General features: G+C 44.1%; 1 protein-coding gene and 1 non-coding gene across 2 annotated transcripts in view; both read left to right on the forward strand.

Annotated features, from left to right (window-relative positions):
- Nucleotides 1-23,683, forward strand: part of FGF1 (fibroblast growth factor 1) — a 96,646-nt gene that overhangs the window by 39,603 nt on the left and 33,360 nt on the right. The window lies entirely within an intron of this gene.
- On the forward strand, nucleotides 23,220-23,356 carry LOC115831893. Its single transcript, XR_004027390.1, has one exon. It is a non-coding gene; the product is annotated as a small nucleolar RNA SNORA36 family (small nucleolar RNA).

Raw genomic sequence — 23,683 nt, forward strand, 5'->3', positions numbered from 1 at the left:
CACTTCATCTTAGCCCCTCTTCTATCACGCCCACACCAGGGCTCCCCTGCAGCCCCCAAACTCCATCTTCTTTTCTGCTCTCTTGCTCTTCTCCATTAATGATCTCCCCCAGCCTCTGGACTCCAGCCATCAATGAGCATCACGGGGAAGGTATTCTCTTCCTCTACAGTCCTTCCCCTGTGGCTTCAGAACCACATTTCCACTGTCTGAGGGACATGCCCACCTCTATGCCCTGCAGATAGAGCAAACCCAGCGTGCCAAATTCAAAGCATTTACACCTCAGGAATCTCGTATTTCTGCTAGACCAGTGCTCCTCAAATTTAATATGCAGACGAGTCACCTGAGGAATCTCGTTGAACTGCAGATTCGGGGAAGACCCGTCTGTAGAGGTGACATCAGGGCTAAGATATGAGCAATGAGGAAGTGGACCAGCAAAGATCTAAAGGAAGAGGAGCCTTTCAGGCTGAGGAAGCAGTTTTTCAGGCAGAGGGGAACAGCGAGTGCAAAGATGCTGTGGCAGGTCTATGCTTGGTGAGTTCAAAGATGAGAAGGAAAACCATAGTCTAGGTAGAGCGCAATGTGTGAGGGAGGAGAGGGGAGTGATGGGGCCAGGGAGAGCCTGGGGCCTGACCAGGGGCCTGTGGGACACGGTAGGGAGTGTGCATTGTATTCTGAGAGCAATGGAATGCCATCAGAGGGTTGTAAGCAAGCAAGGGGATAGGATCTGACTTAAGCATGTTGCTGCAGCAGGGCAAGAGTTGAAACAAGGAGGCAGGTAGGAAATGATGGTGGCTTGGAATGTGGTGGTAGTAATGGAGAAGGTAGAAGAGGTCAGACTGATGATGTATTTTGGAGATAGAATTAATAGAACTTGCTGATGCATTGGATAGGGGTAGGTGAAGGAGAGAGGGAAAGACTGACTTCCCTGTTTTGGGGCTGAGGACCTGGAGACATTTACTAAGACTTGAAATATTTGGAAAAGAAAAGCTGGGGAGTTGGGCAGGGGGAATCAATGGTTCTGTCTGGGCCATGTTAAGGATAATTCTTGGACATCCATGTGGAGATGTTGAGCAGGCAGTGGGATACAATATAAGATCTGGCTATAAATTACCTTTCCAGCCCTACCCTCATCCTCCATGAACTCATTCTATGTGAGACACTCTTAATTCAAAGCAGATGGTTTCCTGTTCTCACCTCACATTTTCCCAACTTGTTCCCCCTGCTGTATCCTCTGCCCAGTGCACCTGCCAAGCTTGACATTGTGAGACTCTAATCATGTATATGAATAATCTCAAGTAACCCCAAGTCCCTCCCTCCAAATCACCATCATAAGTGATTTTTGCTTTGTGGAAACTCTTATTAAAACTAGATGGCTTGTGGCATTTGTCACTTTTTTTTCTCCCATGTTAGTTATCTATATGTTTTTACCTCCTGTGTTGGGCTGTAAGGTCCTGGAGGGCAGAGCAGAGCTTGCATTCTTTTACTTTTTTTTAAACAGTATCTTCCATGGTATCCAAAAATGTGCTCAGCACATAGAAGGCTACTCATTAAATGTGCTAAATACATGAATGACTACAATACGTCCTAAGATGATTATCTGAGATTAATTTATCATTAGTGGTAAAAAGTGGGACACTTTCTTTTTTTTTTTTTTTTTTTTTTGAGGTGGAGTCTCACTCTGTTGCCCAGGCTGGAGTTCAGTGGCGCCATCTCGGCTGACTGCAATCTCTGCCTCCTGGGTTCAAGTGATTCTCCCGCCTCAGCTTCCCAAGTAGCTGGGATTACAGGTGCCCACCACCACGTCTAATTTTTGTATTTCTAGTAGAGACGGGGGTTTCACCATGTTGGCCAGGCTGGTCTTGAACTCCTGACCTCAAGTGATCTGCCCACCTCAGCCTCCCAAAGTGCTGTGATTACAGGCGTGAGCCACCGTGCCTGGCTGTGGGAGACTTTCTTAACCCTAGGGGGCTGGCTGATAGTCCGTGATGATAGCTGTGTTTCTGGTTTATTGGCATAGAACTACCTCGTGCAAGGCACAGTCTCAGCACAGGTGCATCACTGTTTATCTCTGTGCATGTCACCTGCTTCAGGCAAAGAGTATATTCCTTAAAAGAAGTCTGAATCTCATTTATGAACTCACTAAAGAAGCCTATTATTAGAAAAGTTGGTGGTATATTCTTTCCTAAGAAAAACATTACATTTGTAATTTTTTTATTCTCACCACTGCTATCCCATGCCCATATTTTATAAAACTGGACTTTGGGCCACTTTTCTTTCTGTGGGTGCGTGTACATTATGCTGGGGCCCTGGAAACTGGTATTGGGCACTGAAAACTGGTGTTGAGCCCTGATCGTTTTATGATTTTATGCCCAATCTGTCCATGAGGCTTCCTTCAACTCAGATTGATTTATTCTAATACATTTTGCTTCACAGTGTGCCAGGTCCCAGACTCTGAAGTGGGGAAGAAACGATGACAGGGTCTGACATCAGGTGATGAGGTCTTAACACACAGGTTCACAGACACGTAGAAAAGGAGAGAAAAGGCCGGGCATGGTGGCTCACACCTGTAATCCCAGCACTTTGGGAGGCCAAGGCGGGCAGATTACGAGGTCAGGAGTTCAAGACCAGCCTGGCCAAGATGGTGAAACCTCGTCTCTACTGAAAACCACAAAAAATTAGCCAGGGCCAGGCGCAGTGGCTCACGCCTGTAATCCCAGCACTTTGGGAGGCCGAGGTAGGCAGAGCACGAGGTCAGACATTTGAGACTAGCCTGACCAACATGGTGAAACCCCGTCTCTACTAAAAATACAAAAAGTAGCCGGGCATGGTGGTGCATGCCTGTAATCCCAGCTACTCAGGAGGCTGAGGCAGGAAAATCACTTGAACCTAGGAGGCGGAATTTGCAGTGAGCTGAGATTGCACGCCACTGCACTCCAGTCTGGGGGACAGAGCAAGATTCCATCTCAAAAAAAAAAAAAAAAAAAAATTAGCCGGGCGTGGCCAGGTGCCGTGGCTCACGCCTGTAATCCCAGCAGCACTTTGGGAGGCCGAGGTGGGCAGATCACAAGTTCAGAAGATCGAGACCATCCCGGCTAATATGGTGAAACCCCGTCTCTACTAAATATACAAAAAAATTAGCTGGGCATGGTGGCGGGCGCCTGTAGTCCCAGCTACTCAGGAGGCTGAGGCAGGAGAATGGCGTGAACCCGGGAGGTGGAGCTTGCAGTGAGCCGAGATTGCACCACTGAACTCCAGCCTGGGAGACAGCGAGACTCCGTCTCAAAAAAAATAATAATAATAATAAAATAAAAAATAAAAATTAGCCGGGTGCAGTGGCAGGCACCTGTAATCCCAGCTACTTGGGAGGATGAGGCAGCAGAGGTTGCAGTGAGCTGAAATTACACCACTGCACTCCAGCCTGGGTGACAGAGTGAAACTCTGTCTCCAAAAAAAAAAAAAAAAAAAAAAAAAGGCCAGGTACAGTGTCTCATGCCTGTAGTCCCAGCACTTTGGGAGGCTGAGGCGGGCAGATCACAAGGTCAGGGGATCGAGACCATCCTGGATAACACAGTGAAACTCCATCTCTACTAAAAATACAAAAAAATTAGCCAGGTGTGGTGGCGGGCACCTGTAGTCCCAGCTACTCAGGAAGCTGAGGCAGGAGAATGGCGTGAACCCGGGAGGCAGAGCTTGTAGTGACCTGAGATCGCAGCACTGCACTTCAGCCTGGGTGACAAAGCAAGACTCCATCTCAAAAAAAAAAAAAGAAAAAAAGAAAAAAAACAAAGTAAGGGAGAGAAAGACAAGATAGAAATGAGCAGTGACTATAGAGGGAGGCTGGGCTGTGGCCTGAGCTCAAGAGGTGTCAGAGGTAAAGGATGACTTCTGGAGGAAGTAATGGTATGGAAGCTGAGTGAGATTAACACAGAAATAAAACAGAAAGGATGGAGGAGTAACGGAGGCCGTTGGAGGAAGGTCGTAAAAGAATAACTCTGTCAATTACAGCAGCTGTCACCCTACTGAATGTTGATTACGTGCCAGGCATTGTGATAAGGATTTGTAGGGATAGTCTTTCTTACTTATCCCAATGACTCTGTAGTAGGTACTATTATTTTACTCATTTTACAGATGAGGAACTTGAGGATCAGAGAGGTTAGAGGGTTTGCTTGGAGTCACAGAGCTAGTAACTAGAAGAGCTGGGATTGGAACCCAGGTCAGTTGGATGCCAAAGCCCAGGTTCTTATCCACTCCTTCCACCACCTTCCAATATTGACTCAGGGGCGTTTCCTCCCACCATGCCTGCTGTAGGCTGAGGAATGTGATGTCTCCCAGCACCCCAAAGAGTGAGGTGCTGGGTGATGAGCTAACTCGGAGGTGTAGCTCAAAACCCTGCTATGACTGAGCCGTCTGCCAGGGCTGTGAGTGCTCAGAGCAGAGACGTTCTCATCTGCCATCAGGGAATACACACTCCATTGTGCTGGCCCCACCTAAATGTTTTTTTATTGCCTGCCCTTCATCATGAGTAATGCCACTTTCCATTTTAAGCTGGGAGCTTCAGGAGATGATGCATTACAAGCCAGGGTTTAAAGCTAAGAGCTGCCTGGGGGATTACTCACCCATTTCAAGACACGGCCCACAATGCACCCTCCCACTCAGGATGCTGCTGGAAGATCTTCTTCCTTGCCAAAGCCTAAAAGAAATCTGATTTCCCCTGGAATCCGACTAGGAATGGTGCCAGAATATCAGAAAGCTGGCGAGTTAACTGGTTCTCCAAGTGGAGCTACCGTGCTTGTTTCTGGTCCTCTCATGTGTGCTAAGGTTTTGTTGCTTGTTCATTCATTTGGCATTTGCTGAGGGCCTACTATGTGCCATGCACTCTGCCCATGATGGAGAAACTATCACAAGCTAAACAGCTTTAGTCCTTGTCCTCAGGGAGCTTATAGTCTGGGGGTGTGGGGATAAACAGACAATTATAGTAAAATATCATAACAGAATATGCTAAATCATATGACATGCATACTCAGGGAGTTTTGGAAACCAAGAGCCAGAGGATTTATACTAAGGTAGGTATGAAGGATGAGGAGGAGCTGGCTCGGTTTCTTAATTGTAAGCAACCAAACACTTAGAAGGAGAGTTCAGAGAACCTGGAGTTGCTCCCAGAGTCACTGGGAAGGTGTGGTGGCCCCAAATCACACTGCAGGAATGGTCCAGCCAGACCAAGATGTGTGTATGTGTGTGGTGGGGAATGAGGGGGTGGGTGTAACTTTCAAATACATGGGGTGGGGATTCAGATGCTGGGCAGTCAAAAATGATGACAAATTTCCAGGACAGCAGGTAGAATTAGGGAAGGTGTGGAGGAGAAGGCTGTCTCAGAATGACCTAAGATATTCTGAGTCAGAGAAAACAAAAGGAACAGCTTAAAGAGAGCACCAACTCAGTGAGGCAACCAGGCAGTTGGGCTGGCTGGCCAGGCTCTTGGGGGATTCCTTAGTGAGTGAGTTCACTGCTCAAAGAAAGGCTTTGCCACTTCTTCAGGGAAGCCAGCCGCGGGCCAGCAGGTAAGTATGTTTTAAGGCTTTCCTTTTTTGTTTTAGGGCTCCTGGGGACATTCTGGAAGGCCACAGTTCTCACTACAAGCCTTGAGATTACAGAACCTAGATAAGTCAGAAAAATGTTCTCTGCATGAGAATTGGAAAAGATGTTTGGGAGAAGCCAATAGGATAATAATAATAGCCAACCTTTATTGCTTGCGCTAACATGAGCTTACATGCATTATTTCATTTCATACTCATAATAAGCCTATCAGCTTAGATGAACAGACTGAGGCACAAGGATTTTAAATGACTTGGCTAAGATCCCATGGTTAGCAAATTGTGGAGCTGGGATGCAAATGTAGATCTGTTTTACTATAACTGAGAGTCTGTTGACACAAAACATGAAAAAGTGAGGGCCAGATGAAGAAGAATGTTATGTGCATAATAAGCGATCAGAAGGAAGCCTTATTCCTTAGCGATCACCTCTCTCGTGGGTACAATTTTGAAACTTAAGGTCAGCTGTTGCTCCCTACTGAGAAATTTTCAAATAGAATCCAAAATGGAAAAGCCCAATTTTCCTAGAGGGAGGCTTGAGTGAGGAACTTTAGGCAGTAACTCAGGGTATTGCCTCCTAGGTTGCAGCAAGAAGTATATATAGCATTTTAAAATTGATTTTGTCAGAATAACAATATCTCTGACTATACAAATAATACATGCTCTTGTAGAAAATTAGGAAAAAATAGAAAAACATAAAGAAGAAAACAAAAATCATCTTTACTGTTACCACCCAGGAATGGCTTTTGTCATATTTTGGGGTATGTGTGTGTGTATAATTTGTAGTCTCTTTTTCCGTTGCATATATGGTGATACTGTCTTTTAAATTACAGTTCTTTATATCTTCGATAATTGTTATGACCTTGATTTAGCCCTTTCCTCAAGGGAGAATTATATCACAACATTCAATTTTGCAAATCTGTTGATATGCAATACAAGCTGGTTTGTTCAAATGAGGAGGCAGAAGCCATGGAGCCTCCTGGGGTGCGCTGGATATAGTGTATGTGAAAGTGCCTAGTTCTTTAAGAAAAACTTGGTTTTTCCTTATTTGTTAATATTTCTAGCTGGTAAGCATTGCCGAAACAAATGCTTAGCATAATGACTAACCTAATCAGGCAACCATATATTTATTAGGAGAGATTTATTCCCTACTCTACCCTATGCATGGCATTCATTAATGTTGTGTTCACAAAAAAACAGAAGAGCAGTTTCTAGGACTCAGCTCCAAGTGGAGTCTGTCCTGATCCCACCTCCCCTTCACTGGTCAACAGGATCCCAGCTCTTCCCATCTCCCAGCCAAACATACTTCAAAAAGCCACAGTCCAACACACACAGCTCTTTGGCTCTCTCAGGCAGGAGTGCAGCAAGGCCTTCACAGACCTCAGTGAGTGTCTCCTCTGGGAGCCCACGTGGCTCAAGCCAGCACAAAGCCAGATCTATTGGATGGCTGCTGTTGTCCACTCTTGGCATACCATATGCCACCCATTCTTGTCCTTTACCCAGATCATCAAGACAAAGTCCTACCAGTTCAGAAGCCCTGTGTGTTCCCTCTTCATATCTTGACATCTGCGTTGTGTTGGGAGTCAGTGGCCAGTCAAGTGCTTGCATGATGCAGCTGGATTTGCTGATGCAAATAAAGTTGCTGGCATGTGAGTTTTCTGACCCCGAAAAGGCCCCACAGAACTATCCCCTCAGGCCTTGATCAGGACATTACCCCCAGGCCAAGGGGACAAGGAAAATGAACTTGAGTATACTTCATAAGTGACAGCCAAGAGGGAACCAAAGCTCCTAGTTCTTCTCTTCCCTTCCTGTCTCCATGTAACGTTTTCTTCCTGGGCCATTCCTGGTCCTGGAGGTGAAGTCACTGCTGACAGCATCCATCTGGTGACCCAGGAAGCCAAGGGTCAGCTGGCTTCTCTGACAGTGGTGGATGCCCTATTGTGTTCCTCCTAGAAGAGGGTTCTTTTAACTCTTGCTTTTCTGCTTTGTTTTCCCACGCTTCATTTGATTTTCTTTTTACTTAACAAAAGTAAGCAGTTAATTTATGTGTCTATTTGAGAGGTTAATCACCTCCAGTGCCACCTTCAGATCCATTTTTCAGCTCCATGAAATTCATAAGATTCTCTTTACATATTCCATTTGTAAACCGAAACTGAATAATAATTCAGATGCCTAAAATACCTCTTAGCCCTGGGAGTGACCTAATTTCTCAAGATCTCAGTTTTATCATCTGTAAAAATGGAATCATAAGATTCTCTTTACGTATTCCATTTGTAAACTGAAATTGAATAATTATTCAGATGCCTAAAATATCTCTTAGCCCTGGGAGTTAATTTCACAAGATCTCAGTTTCATCATCTGTAAAAATGGAAATAACACCATTTATACTGTGGTGCTGTTATAATAAATCATGACGTAACAAAGTACTCAATAATATAGTACAAATAAATTAGATTCATTACAATATGTTTTTACAACAAATTTACCTTTACAATGACCATCTGTGGCAAGTGATACTGGTTTTTCATTTTCATTATTGATATCAAGTTCCATTTAAAACGAATTTCAGCTTAAACTGAAAATACTTCAAAATTACTAATTAAATAAAAAATACATTCTAGCTGTATATATTTAGATTATTCAAGACAAAAACATTCTGAATATATAGAAAATTAACCCCCGCAGAAAAAGGAAATGACAAACACAAGAAGACAAGAAACCCTAACTGAACCCTAAATCAACCAGCTAAACAAACAGCAGAAATCTCAGATCAAACAAGGACCAAGAGTTGAAGGAAGCATGCAAAATAATTCTCGATGGCTTTTTAACCACTAAGACCAAAACAGCAAAATAGGCAGTTAGTCCTCATTGCCCCATCTTCTTTTTGTGGCCCTCACAACTTATTTTGTTATCCTGGCCAATCTCCACTGGAAAGTCTCAAAGCATTCAACATTCTCCATTAGAAGAACCACCTAAGTGTGGGGTCCCTATACGCCCAAATTATCTTTCCCTTCCCTGCAATCAAAACTCTTCTCTTTTTGTAATACATATGTCTCCAAAATGTTATCCAGAAATCCTAGTATTCAATTGAATAAACAGATATTCACGGAGCATCTACTAAGTATATGGAGAGAGTATATGTCTGTGGGGGAAGGGAGTGCACAAGATCCAATCCCTGCCTTCGAGGAGTTGAAGATTCCCAAGGGAGGCCAGAGGATGCAAATAGCTCTAATTACAGGGTGGAATGCAGTGACTGCCACAAACAGCTACAGCCAATATGCACAGGATGTCATAGGAGGAAATGACTTTTGACTTGGTGGGGATGAGGACAGGTTCAGATGGAGGCAGCATTGGTTCTCCGAGAAGCATTTGACTTTAAAAAGATTGTATTAACTCTTGTGCCCTACCCCTCAATTGGTGGATTATTTCGAGTCTCTTGCCTATTCTTGGATAACAGCTGGAAGAAGGTACCACATCCTGCTGTTTCTTCTCTGAGACAGGCCATCTCCCTGCTCATGCGCATCACAGCCCACAAGACAGGCTTAGGTGCATGTGGCTCTGTGCACAACCCTGACCCCCCCTGGCAAAGGCCTCAGCTCCAATGCTGCTTCCTCAGAGAGACCCCCTACCATACTTCATCTCCTGGTGCACTCTCCCCTTTGAGCCCCCATGGGCTCCTTTCTACCAGGAGATACGGGAATTAGCACCATTTTAGATTTTCTTAGTCAGCTGTTCACTTTTTAAAAATGTGGTATCTCCCCCTATAGGAATCAAAATTGACAAGGAAAGCAGGGTCTTTGCTTTTCTTGTTTACCCCTGTGTTCCCAGTGCCTGATAAATCACAGTATTTAATAAATATTTGGTGACTGAATTAATGAATAATAGTTTAATTCAGTCTCTTCTTCTAGAGTTTCTTCCTCTCTCTGGTTTGTTTTTGTGAAGAGGGGTCCAGGGTTTTAGAAAATATATATGATTCATTCCAAAGTGACTTAATCAAAAAATACTCATACCTGGGTTCAGTATGGCAATTGACAAACTAGCAGAGTTTAACACACTTTGGTTTGTGAGGAGACTTGAGCCAGCATGCATCTTTTCAGGTAAACTGATATGCCACACTGGATGGAACAGATCATCATTTATCCCTCCCACCATCCTTTCTCTCAACAAATATTTTTTCCAGCTTTTATTGACAAATAAAAGTTGCACATATTTAGGGAATATGATGTGATGTTTTGATCTATGGGTACATTGTGGAATGATTACTATGATCAAGCTAGTTAACATATCCATCACCTCTCATCATTATCATTTTGTGTGTGCGTGGTGAAAACATGTCAGATCTACCCTCTTGGCAATCTTCAAGTATACCACACATTATTGACTATAGTCACCATGCTGTACAATAGATCTCTAGAACCTATTCATTTTGTCTAACTGAAACCTTGTACACTTTAACCAACATCTCCTTATTCCCAGTCCCCTCTCCCCAGCCCCTGGCAACCACCATTCTACTCTCTACTTCAATGAGTTTGACTTTTTTTTAGATTCCACATATAAGTGAGATCATGTGGTATTTGTCTTTCTGTGTCTGGATTATTTCACTTAGCATAATGTCCTCTAGGTTCATCCATGTTGTCATAAATGACAGGATTTTCCTCTTTTTATGAATTAATAGTATTCCATTGTCTGTATATACCACATTTTCTTTATCCATTCATCGTAAATGGACACTTAGGTTGATTCCATATCTTGGCTATTGTGAATAATGTAGCAATGCACACAGGAGTGCAGATATCTATTTGAGATACTGATTGCAATTCTTTTGAATATATACCCAATAGTAGGATTGCTGGATCATGTGGTAGTGCTATTTTTATTTTTCTGAGGAACCTCCATACTGTTTTCCATAATGGCTGTACCAATTTTTATTTCCACAATAGTGTACTAGGGTTTCCCTTTCTCCACATCTTCACCAATACTTGTTATCTTTTGTCTTTTTGATATTAGCTATTCTAACATGCATGAGGTGGTATCTCATTGTGGTTTTAATTTATGTTTCCCTAATGATTAGCAGTGTTGATCATTTTTACCTGAACCTGCTGGCCATTTGTATGTCTTCTTTTGAGAATTATCTGTTCGGGTCCTTTACCCATTTTTAATGGGATTGCTTTCTTACTGTTGAGTTGTTTGCATTCCTTATATATTCTGGATATTAACACCTTATCAGATGTGTTTGCAAATATTTTCTCCAATTGCATAGGTTTTCTCTTCACTCTGTTTTCTCTGCTGCCCAGAAACGTTTTAGTTTGATGCAATTCCATTGAACTATTTTTGCTTTTGTTGTCTGTGCTTTTGGAATCATATCCAAAAATGATTACCCAGACCTGCATCAAGAAGCTTTCCCCTATGTTTTCTTCTAGCAGATTTACAAACTCTGGTCTTACATGTGAGACTTCAATTCATTTTGAGTTCATCTTTGTACTTTGTATGAGTCAACACATATTTATTAAGCACATATTATGTGCCAGGCTTATGCTAGACATGGGATAAAAAGCTGAGCAAGATACGGGTTCTGCCCTATGGAGCAAAGTCGGAGGAAACACTCAAATAACTAACGCGAGGCCTCCGGGGTGAAGTCTGAGGGAGAAGAAGGAATATCCTGGGGGTTGTAGCAGGTGGAGGTGGTGGCGATATTGACAAAGAGAGGTCCATGCCAATGGAAAAACAAGTTCAAAGGCTCAAGGTGAGAGTAAGCATGGCACATTTGAGAACTAAAAGGAGTTCACTCTTGTTTGAGGCCACTGATGGTTCAAAGCTGGGGAACTCTTGGGCCGTCTGTCTTTACTCAGTACAAAGACCAGGAGAGCTTTGGGGCAGAGTGGGTCACCAGCTGTCCTCAGGAAATGACTGGAATAAAACCTCTGCCGGCTTTGTTCACTGCCATGCTTTGTTCGCTGTCTGAGGATGCAGCCAGAACATAGCAGATTCTTAATGACCATTTGCTGAGTAGATGAATGAAACCCTCACAGATGGTCTCAGCTTTCTCCTTTAGCATCACCAAGCCCCACAGAGTCATAAGACCAGAAGGCATCTTGAGAGCCAGCTGGTCCACCCTTTCCCCTCCAGGTTCTGTACTGCCCTTAAACCTCCCACAAATGGCACTGTTTTGCAGATGTTATAAACTACAGTAGCATGACTTGTAAATTGGGTTCTTGAGATCATACTCACACCAAGGGAGAGACAATGTGTCCAGTCATCTGGTGAGTCCAGGGCAGGGTGCAGAAGAGCAGGGACAACAGTCCTGGATGCCCAGGCTGCATGGCAGGCAACGAGGGAGCTCCGGCTCCCAGCACTGTTTGTCAACTATTAAGATGCCATGGTGGCCGGGCGCAGTGGCTCACGCCTGTAATCCCAGCACTTTGGGAGGCCGAGGCAGGCAGATCACGAGGTCAGGCGATCGAGACTATCCTGACTAACATGGTGAAACCCTGTCTCTACTAAAAATACAAAAAAATTAGCTGGGCGTGGTTCCGGGACCCTGTAGTCCCAGCTACTCAGGACGCTGAGGCAGGAGAATGGTGTGAACCTGGGAGGCGGAGCTTGCAGTGAGCCGAGATCGCGCCACTGCACTCCAGCCTGGGCAACAGAGCGACACTCCATCTCAAAAAAAAAAAAAAAAAAAAAAAAAAAAAGACGCCATGGTGCTTCACTTCCAAATCTGCCTCTGAAGGTCAATGACCTCCACATTCTCAAAGCAGCACATCTTGTCTGGAAATTATATTCCTGGTATCTTTGGTGTTGGGATTTTAAAATTTGAGTTTAGTTCATCTCCCAGTACCGTGCCCTGGCTAAATGCCACTGTCTCTCCCAGAGAAGGCCACTGGGCTGACATACTCAAGGTGTCCTGGCTGGAAAGCTGTGAGCAGTGGACACAGCATTTGGCCCATACCCACATATACCACTTGATCTGAGGTCCCAAGACTTCTTACTTGGGCGATTGCAACTGATTTCCTTGCCTTTCCTCCAATTTAGTCACTCAGCAGCCAGAATGACATTTTAAAAATGCAAATCTGATAACATCACATCCCAGCCTGAGTATTCCATAGTTTCCCACAGTTCTTCAGACAGGTGCCTACAGGACCTTGTGTAGCCTGGCCCTGCCAGCTTCCCCAGCCACGGCCTTCTCCCCTCATCCATAAAGGACTCTGTTCAGTTCCCCCAAGTAAAATTTGCTCTTTCTGGACTCATGACCTCTGCACATACTTTTACCTGCAACCTCCCTCTCTCTACTCACTAGTAATAGAAATACCCCTTCCTCTAAGAAGTCTTCCAAAGTCTCCCAGGTCCTATAGATTGCTTATTACCTGGCTCTCAGGGCAACCTGGACTTTGCCACTATAGTACTCAGTTCATTCAAAATTGCTTGCATGGGGAAAGGTCTTCCCCACTAGAATTCAAACTTCAAGAGAGCCTCTCTGTGTCTGCCTTGTTATTCACAATATTCCTTATGTCTGGCACATAGTAGGTACTCACTGAATATGTGTCAAGTGAAGGAATGAGTCCTCCGATTGTTAAACAGCTGGGAACAACTTTACCAAATAAAATAAGAGGCAGAGACAAACTGAAATGTAACAGGACCTCATGGTAATCCTGAGCCACCTCCCTTCCTCACCCTAAAGGCCTGATGTCATCATATTATGGGCTTGTGTGTTGTGATTAGGTCCCAGTTTTTGAGATCCGGTTTCTGGCTCAGTTCAGAGAAAGCTGGGCCTTTCCACCAGGCACCATCATGATCAGCAAAGCAGAACTGTGGAGCAAATCAGATAAGGTGAAGATGCATTGGTGTGCCTGCTAGTGGCCCGTGCCTCTCGTCTCACTGCAGAAGCAGAAAATCCGGCCCCAGCCTCACACAGCAAAACAGAGCAAGAAGTAGGGGGTGTCTTCACTTATGTTGCCTCGCCCTCTATTTTATTTTCTTCCCCCCAGCAGCAACAAACAATAATTCAATAAAGGAAATACGAGTAATGGAAAGAAATAGAAAAAAATAAACATATCAAAATGGGCAGTGTCCCCAGGACCACTGCTTTTAAATAAAACAAGAGTAGATTTGGAGATATTTCAGTGGCTTTGCTAAAAAGAGAAAAATAATCAAGCCTTCCCTTCCTTTCTAGGCTGCACTGCTTTCCTCTATCTTGATGTAGAAAAAATATCACCCAGACTAGGGAGTCTCACATCAGAATCCTCTGTGGAGTCTTGTTGAACATGTGGGTGCCAGCCCCAACTCAGCCCAGCAAATCAGAACCCTTTGTCGGGGGAACCTATGTGATTCCCATGCAGGTGGGCCCTACTTTAGGAAAGAAAGCTCAGGGTGGGAGTGCCATGGTATGTCCTGTGCCTTGTAACACAAGATGCAGCTTGGGTAAGAAGCTCAGGTCTGTAACTGGGAATTCCAGCGTCAGGCGCTGCAAACCTCATTTAAAATAAAGCACCGTAAGCTTGACTTCGGATATGCAGAAAAATGAAGATTGTTGATTTCACCTTCTGTGGAAGGGGCGGGCGGCATATTCTATTCATTTTATTCACTTAAGTCGACACTGACTGAGCTGCTCCCATAGGGAAGAGCCTGTGCCAGGTACAATAGAAAGGTGATGATGTCAGTGGATTTGAGCAAGATGAAGATGATGGTAACTCACATTTACTGAGACCTAAGTATGTGCCAGGTGTTTTACACTCATTATCTCATTTAGTCCTCCCCAATACCCTGCGAGGTACTATTATCATCCCCATTCTGTGGACAAGAAAACTGAAGAAAACTGAGGCACAGGGGAGTGGAGTGACTTACCCAAAGCCACTCAGCAAGTTAGCGCAGAGCCACAGGGGGAGCCAGGTCTCCTGGACTCTGGAGCCTAGTCTCAACCATTATAGTGTAAGTCTCCCTTAAGACATTCAGCCCCTGCCTTTCTGATACTTAAATTAAGTGGAAAAGGTACAAAAAAATCAAAAGAAGAACTCCAAATTATACAGCTTTGTGCAACAACGAGCAATCGACCTGGGGACATCTGGTGAGACTTACCCTGTTCTAGCTAATTACTCAGACTGACTATTTGTTATTCTTTGTTACAAGGAGTCGTGGAAAAAAAAGAAAAGAAAAAAAAGCAATAATCAAAGCAACTATTTTCCCTCCTCCATGGAAGGGCAGAGTCAGCAGATTTTTAGAGAAGTCAAAGAGTCCCATTATCCACAAAAGTGCAGGAGCCAGGAGCTCTGCAGTCCAAACTGAGGAGGGAGGCTTCATTATTTCGTGAACTCCCAAAGGATGAAAGCCATTAATAATACTATTTGTGGTGAGCTTATCACATGCTGCGTACTGCACTATTCCCTCTACATGTTATTATAGAATTTGATCTTTGCAACTCTATGAGTAAGTACTATTCAGATGAGGAACCAGACTCAGAGAGGCTAGCAACTGGCCTATAGTCACACATCTGCTCAGTGGCAAGGAGTCTGAATTCCAGCCATGGTTCTTACCCTGAATCTAGGCTGTCTCTTATTTTAAATACAAGGATACCGTCTGGAATGCTAAGTGAGCAAGAATTCACAACCGTCTGCCATTTTTAACTTGGCTGTGCTAAGCCTCACTTCAATCTGGGAGACTGACTGGATTCTTATTTCAGCAAGTATTACTTCAATACACTATGCTCTGTGCCAGGCACAAAAGCCCTGCATTTAATAAGTGGGAGATGTGGTCACAGTGGATAAAAGGAACACACATAAAACTTTAGAGGTGATTTCACTAGAGGGAATTCTTTTTTTTTTTTTTTTTTGAGATGGAGTCTCGCTCTGTCGCCCAGGCTGGAGTGCAGTGGAGCGATTTCGGCTCACTGCAAGCTCCGCCTCCCGGGTTCACGCAATTCTCCTGCCTCAGCCTCCCGAGTATCTGGAACTACAGGCGCCCGCCATCATGCCCGGCTAATTCTTTTGTGTTTTTAGTAGAGACGGGGTTTCACTGTGTTAGCCAGGATGGTCTCCATCTCCTGACCTGGTGATCCGCTCGCCTCGGCCTCCCAAAGTGCTTGGATTACAGGCGTGAGCCACTGCGCCTGGCCGAGGGAGGTCTTGATTCGAGAGAGTCATTAGGTGCCTGGAGATTCATGGAGGAGCTGGACTTTGAACAGATGCCAGGAGTGGAGGAGAGGTCAGAAGTCAGGGGATGAGCTTCGAACAGAGGTCGGAGCTGAGACACCTCTGATGGTGGTATAGCAAAGCAGTAAATTGGGCCCCAGAGAGTCAAAGGCAAAAGGCAAGTCCAAAGCTGCTTTCAGCCAATGCTGCAGTGGGCATTCTGCTCCCCATGAGCCTGGGGCACGCTGGACTCCGGCAAGAGTCACAGGCTGGAAGAGCGTCCCTCAGGTAGGGCACATGCACAAAAATGGGTGCAGGGAAATTCCATGAATGCTACTGTATGTCTTCAGGGGAAGTTTAGGCAAAGGAAGCAAGCCTCTTCTATTACAAAGGGATTTTGACACCAAAGTCAGCAGATCTAAAACTTTCACATTAATTTCTCTTCTACCTTAAAGAGTAGACATATACATCAGAAAGGAAGTAGAGAGAAGTCAAGGAGTAAAAATGGAACTCAAGCCTGTAAAACGTACACACGTTCAGAAATGTCTGAGTAAAAACCTTAATAAAATGCATGTGCTTTCCCCCAGTAATTCCATTTCCATAAATTCTTCCCAAGGAAGTAATGGGATAGTTGGCAAAGATGACTACAGCAGTTTTGCTTATAATAAAGAGTAAACAACCTATCCCAGTACTTTGGGAGGCTGAGGCAGGTGGATCACGAGGTCAAGAGATTGAGACCTTCCTGGCCAAGATGGTAAAACCCTGTCTCTACTAAAAATACAAAAAATTAGCCAGGTGTGGTGGCAGGTGCCTGTAGTCCCAGCTACTCAGGAGGCTGAGGCAGGAGAATCACTTGAACTCGGGAGGTGGAGGTTTCAGTGAGCCGAGATTGTGCCACTGTACTCCAGCCTGGCGACAGAGCAAGACTCCGTCTAAAAGAAAAAAAAAGTAAACAACCTAAATGTCCAACAATAAAAGGTTAGTTGACACAGTTTTGCATGTTCCTATCGTGGACTCCTACGCAACCATTACAAATGAAGGTGTAGGTTTCTGTTTATTAATGAGGGGGAAATTCCTAATGTATTGAGTAAAGTCAGATCATAAAAGAGCAGGTTATAAAACAGTTCTCTCTATATATATGATTCTGCTCTGTAAGATGCTTACATCTCTATGAACAAAAAAGTTAACAGAAGGTATCTCTGGCAGATATGATCATGGACAATCTTTTAAAACTTTTTATTGTTTAACTGTATTTTCTAATTTTTATATCACTCCCTTATAGTTAAGGGTTTGTAAGTGGACTGATGTCCCCTGCTTTGTTGAATTGATATAACACTAAAGGAACAGACCTTAAATATTATTTCTTTGTTTCCCAAAAGTATGGTACATGTGCTCCTGTTGATAAGATAAATTCTGAGTGGTACTGAGAAGTATCTTTGAACAACACTGCAGAGAGAAAGGAAGCCCCCATCTTTAAGTCTCCTTTGTCATTTTGGTTATTCAAGGAGAAAACCTTGGCTTGGGACAATTATGTTTTCAACTTCCCTAGAAGAACTGCTCTTCTCTCTTTATAACCAAAAGAGCTCAGCAGACAGGAGGCAGCATCTAAGCAGAAGTCAATGCCATTGCTGTGCTTCATTTTATTGATCTTTATCACTGCCTTCTATTTATAGGAAATTTTTGCGGTTATACCAGGGAGATAAAGCTTGCTTTAAATAAGAAAATTAGGCCGGGTGCGGTGGCTCGCGCTTGTAATCACAGCACTTTGGGGGGCCAAGGCGGGTGGATCACCTGAGGTCGGGAGTTCAAGACCAGCCAACATGGCGAAACCCCATCTCTACTAAAAATACAATAAAATTAGCCGGGCGTGGTGGCACACGCCTGTAGTCCCAGCTAATGGGGAGGCTGAGGCAGGAGAATCACATGAACCCGGGAGGCGGAGATTGCAGTGAGCCGAGATTGTGCCCCTGCATGCCAGCCTGGGCAACAGAGCAAGACTCCGTCTCGAAAAAAAAAAATTAGCTAATTTAAATAAAATTTAAAAGCAAGGAATGAGTTGAGAGGATAATGATCAAAGTAAGGAAGGCAGCGCACCTGTATTGAAGTCTGAGGCAACGGGTGTTAACCCCGGGTGAGGATAAAGCTACCCCTACTGGAACGTCTGTGCACTGAAATATCCCAATAGTTCCCCCAGGTCTTGATTTCTATCTTATCATTTTAATATAAAAACAATAGCATGGAAATAATACATAAGCAGTTTGCTCAAGTGATGGCCCACCCAGTGGGGAAATAATTTCGGAACAGGATTCTGAGAATGTCCAGATAAATCCTGCTGGGAAAGTGATTGGAAAGAGAAGTTCCTAAGAAGAGATAAAATTTCTTTGCAATGTTTGCCCTGAGGAAAGAGGCCCTTCCACAGGAAGAAGGTCAAGTCCGGTCTATTTTTATAAGTGTTTTTCAAGTGGTTAGTGGACGTATTTCCTGTGGTTCCCAGGAATTCTGCAGCAGGCTCTCAGGAGGATGTTGGTGATAGGGAACAGGGACTTGATGAGCGAGAATCAATAATTATCTCTATATTTGCTTCACTTTTTTCTATAAAAATAATCTAGGGGAAAAACACTTGCTTTAGAAGAGCAAAGTTCATTACAACAAAGAGCAGAATGAGACATTGAAGTCCCTTTGTGTGTAGCAGAGTTCTTAGGTCAAGATTCTACAAGCTGAAAATTTGTCTGTTCATTTGTTCCCTCCCTCCCTCATTTACTCAATAAATATCTGAGCAATTCCTCTGTGCTGGCCATCATCTGAGGGCTGGGCAGAAGGTGTTGAATAAACATGGCTTCTGTCCTCCAGCAGCTTACAGTCCAGCGTGGGAAAAAGATGTCAAACAAGGAAACGCATGGATGGATATGTAATTAATTACAGATGATGGTGAATGTTGGAAGAAAGAGAACAAGAGGCTGCAAAAGAGAATCATGGAGGTAGAGAAGGAACTTACCTTAGTTGGGGAGACCAGGGAAGACCTCTGAGGAGGTGGTACTTTAGCTGCCCTCTGAAAGGGGCATGGGAGGCAGCCCATGGGAAACTGTTACGGAAGGGCACTGCTGCAGAGGGACCAATTTGTAGGAAGGCAGCCATATGGAGAAGACCATAGTGGGCTCAAGGACCCGAGGGTACATGCAGTGGCTAGAATAGAGGGGCAAAGGGAAGGAGGAGCCGTAGGTGAGGCCAGACCATACAGGGTCTCATAGGCCATGGTAAGGGTTTGGATTTTACTTTATGGAAATGGAAAGTCATGACAGGTTTTAAGCTAGGGAGTAGCCAATCTGATATAATCTTTAAAAGATCTCTCTGGCTCTGTGTGTAAAAGTGATGGGAGGGGGCCAAGAACAAAAGCTGGGGCTATTTCAGAAGGTAAGATAGGAGCTGCTGGTGAATTGGACCCACTGTGGACAGTGGGGTTGGTAATAAGTACTTAAATGTGATAACCCCTCACGGCAGTCCAAGGGCTCGATTGGCAGACCTCAGAGAAGTCAGCCAGCTAACACAGCTGGGACTAGGGTGAGGTGCGGGAGGCACTTGCTTTGGGTAAAAATGTACTCAAGCACTCAAGATAAATCATATTTTAGACCAGGCACGGTGGCTCACGCCTGTAATCCCAGCACTTTGGGAGGCTGAGGTGGGTGGATCACAAGGTCAGGAGATCGAGACCATCCTGGCTAACATGGTGAGACCCCGTCTCTACTAAAAATACAAAAAATTAGCCAGGCGTGGTGGCGGGCGACTGTAATCCCAGCTACTCGGGAGGCTGAGGCAGGAGAATCACTTGAACCCGGCAGGCGGGGCTTACAGTGAGCCGAGATCATACCACTGCACTCCAGCCTGGCCAACAGAGCGAGACTCCATCTCAAAAAAAAAAAAAAAAAAAAAATATATATATATATATATATGTATGTATATATAATATCATATTTTATGCAGTATTTTTCAAAAATCCAATTTAATGCAAAAATATCTGTGATTAACAAAATATTAAATAATAATAATAAAGACAGGATGAGTAACAGTGATAATGTGAGCAAAACAAACTTGAAATGGGCCCCTACAAGGCTTACATTAGTGTGCATGCATGTACAGTTGTGTGGAGTGAGACAGACAATAACAAGTAAACAAAAAAGTAAACACAATCCTAAATTATCATAATTGTCATGAAAGAAACACATTTTGGTCTGAGATAGAGGACAAGGAAGTCAGGAGGGCTTCCTTAGATAGGCTGGGCCTAGTGCAATTGGATTCAGAGGCAAATGCTCTGCCTGGAAATGCTATGTGTTAATGAAAATTTTTGCAGCCCAACGCAGTGGCTCATGCCTATAATCCCTGAAGTTTGGAAGGCCAAGGTGGAAGGACTGCTTAAGCCCAGGAGTTCAAGACCAGCCTGGTCAACATAGCAAGACCTTGTCTCTACTAAAAATGTATATATTTTTAAATTAGCTGGTCGTGGTGGTACGTGCCTATAGTCCAAGCTACTCAGGAGGCTGAGGCAAGAGGATCGCTTGAGCCCAGGAGTTTGAGGCTGCAGTGAGCTGTATTCGTGCCACTGCACTAAATAAAAGCTGGGGAACACAGCAAGAACCTGTTACACACAGAAAGATAATTTCTGCAAATCAAGCCTATCAAACTTCCTACATTGTATAAAATTTTACAATCTAGTAACTGGAAAGTTTTGAACAGATCTATAGAAAAGTTGCTCTCACCACTGAGGGTTCAAGAGTACAAGATCGTGAAACACTAGGAAAAGTTCTGCCTTCTGTCTGCCCCACCCCAGAGGCCTATCTAAACATCTAGATTTATCAAACTTCATAAGAGCCCACTGAACCTGACAACGCCGAGAAGGAGCCAAGGAATGCAGGATCTTGAATGTGAAGAGGAATTATGTGCGAAAAGATGGCAGCTCCGAGAAGCAAGGAGAAGTCACTCTGACATTCCTCCTTACTTCTTGTTGCCTAATCTGCTTTCAAAGGCCAATAAATTCAAAATTCTCCATTTTTCAAACAACTCCACCCAACATAGTGATTCTTTAATCTCTAAACATGACAGGGGGCAGTGGACATGAAGGATATAAATGGCTTTGAAAGGTCAGTTAGAAAAAAAGAAACAAGGAGAGAAACCATGAGGAGTTGAAGGGATAAAAGCAAACCATGTTTTAAGCTACCTGCCAAAGTTAAAGAAAACTCCCATGAGAGGCCATATTTGACAGATGAGTTTACTGACATAGTTATTGGCAACTATCTCTAGCCTCATGATTTTGAGACGGAGTCTTGCTCTTTCACCCAGGTTGGAGTACAGTGGTGCGATCTCGGCTCACTGCAACCTCTGCCTCCTGGGTTCAAGTGATTCTCTTACCTCAGCCTCCCAAGTAGCTGGGATTACAGACACGTGCCATCACGCCCGGCTAATTTTTTGTATTTTTAGTAGAGACGGAGTTTCATCATGTTGGTCAGGCTGGTCTCAAACTCCCGACTTCGTGATCTGCCTGCCTCGGCCCCTCAACGTGCTGGGATTACAGGTGTGAGCCACCATGCCCAGCCCTGATAAATGACATCTTCACTGCAATGTGCACCTTCCTGAAGATGCTAGATACCAAGGCAGACTCATCTCCTAGTATAGCTTCTTGCATTCAAGATTTTAACTCACCTCCAAGCCCTTTCCCCCCTTATCAGACACCAGTCATGTCCTGAGGCCTTTGGTGATGTTCTCTTGCACCATCTCCTTCCCATAAAGGAGGATTCCTTTGCCTGCCAACAGCTGGGTTGTGAGTGGAGCCAGGTGTAGAATACTAATGATGTGGTCACAGGACCATGAGAGCCATCAGTGGTGCTGAAACAGGGAGCAAACAGTACAAATGGGAGAACAGTTCCTTTTGGACTGTTTATGTGGGATCAAAGGGAGTTGGCAAGTATATGGAACCTCTAAAAATAGACCACATCCTTAAAAAGAAAAAATGCAAAAAGAAACAAGTTTTACATTGTCCTAGTGTAGGCTCTGCAAAAACTTGGCCCTTGAAGGCTAGCACTGGGGCAAGTGACTGTTTTCTTCCTGCCCTTTGGCTGTGATACCAACTGGGTCGCTTTGCATATCCTGGGTCCTGCTCCCCTGCCTGCTTCCTGCGTGGTGCTCGGGGCATACTGGGGCCTCCATGGCCCCCTTTCAAGATCCAGAATGGAGTCTGACATATGAAACCAGTTCCATGGGGTTTACATTCCTTCTTCATATCCAAGCACCTTAATACACAAACCCACATGCTGGGATTGCTAACTGTTCTTCCAGAGATGCCTGGATATTGTCTGTCTAGCAGAAATGTGAGTTTTGTCCTTTTTATTTTTTAATGTTTTGAGGGAGGCTGGGCCCCTTGGAAATGGGGATGACATTATAAACTGGTATTTCGGGACTGAGGGTTTTATTATTGACTAAGCCACAGATTTGCTTTGGTAAGCTGTCCAGTCTCTCGGCATCACACTTCTCTTGGCTGGAGAAGACAGAGAGGTGTTCATCTAGCCCATATGATAGCGGAACAGCAAATACAAAATGATTATGAAGTACCTCATATAGTGTCTACACAACAGCTATCCAGAGATGCTTGTTTATTCATCCCAAATGCTCCGTGAAACCCCAACTGCTATCAAAGTTCAGATAATCAACCCACTAAACACAGGTTCGTATTAACAAGGATAATGAAAGCTGACATTTCCTAGCACTCACTATATGCAAGCTCCCTCCTAGGCCTTGTCCTATTCCTTTCTCATGGCAACATGATGAGATCAGAGCTCTTAACAGCTTCATTTTACAGAGAAGACAACTGGGGACCAGAAAGCTTACATGACTTGCCTGGTTTGCAAGAACTTAATGACACAGCAGAAACCCAAATCCAGGTCTATGACTCTCAGGTTGTGAGAATTTCCATTTTCATGGCATTTCCAACCCAGTCTGAAGGAGTCTCTGGCCTCTCCCCCACCCTTCATCTGCATTGGCAAATGGCTGCCCTGACAAGGGCCAAGATGGTCTCACAGGCTGCAGGGTCGCCTAAAGAAGGCACAGGAGTGACAATCAGGAAAGTGCTGATGGTGGGATGCTGCACCCCGGTGAAGAGGACAGGCCATCAGGGGAGGAACTTGCAAAGTTCCATTCAATAAAAACGGATACCTCCTTTAGAACATGAACAAATGGGCTGTACACGTTCCAGGGGCTGGTAGAGTAAAAAGAATAGAGAAGTTCAAGAGTCACTCAGTTCAAGGGGCATTTTATTCTCTTATCCACATTTATTCAGCAATGAAAATAGTGGACTCTGGAGTCAGCAAACCCTACCTTCCGATCTCAGCTCCAACACGTTTTAGGTTGGTGCAAAAGTAATTGCGCTTTTGCCATTACTTTTAATATTTAGTGTGGTATGACCTTAGAAAAATGACATAAACTTTCTGAGCCTCACTTCCTTAGCTGCCAAATGGGGGAACTCAGACAATGCCTTGAGTTCAGTCGAGGACAGCTTCCCTTTTCTGTTAATTAAACTTTGGAACGTTGGGGCATTAAAACAGGCTAGGGTAGGTGACTGCACGGAGAATATTATTCTATTCATTTCCTTCCTAGCCAAAAACAAAAACAAAAACAAAAATACTTTCCTAACAGAATTTGAGCATTAATTAATGTAATGTGCTTAGAACCATATCTGGCATACAGTAAATGTTCAAAAAGGGTCATTATATTATTATTTGTGGACATATTTTATTATTTACGGGTAGGTCCAGAGTCGGCTATTGAGTAACAAATGGTAGGGCAAGCCCTCCGCGTTTCTAAAGAGATAACAAACACATACTTCAAAAGACTGCGTCTGGAGAAGCTAGATTTTCTAGGTCAAAAGGGAAGAAAAAAAAAAGACGCAGGCAACAGATCATCTTCCTATAAGCTGGAAGGTTGGCTGATTTC

Source organism: Nomascus leucogenys, chromosome 2 (assembly GCF_006542625.1).
Source record: "Nomascus leucogenys isolate Asia chromosome 2, Asia_NLE_v1, whole genome shotgun sequence".
Taxonomy (NCBI): domain Eukaryota; kingdom Metazoa; phylum Chordata; class Mammalia; order Primates; family Hylobatidae; genus Nomascus; species Nomascus leucogenys.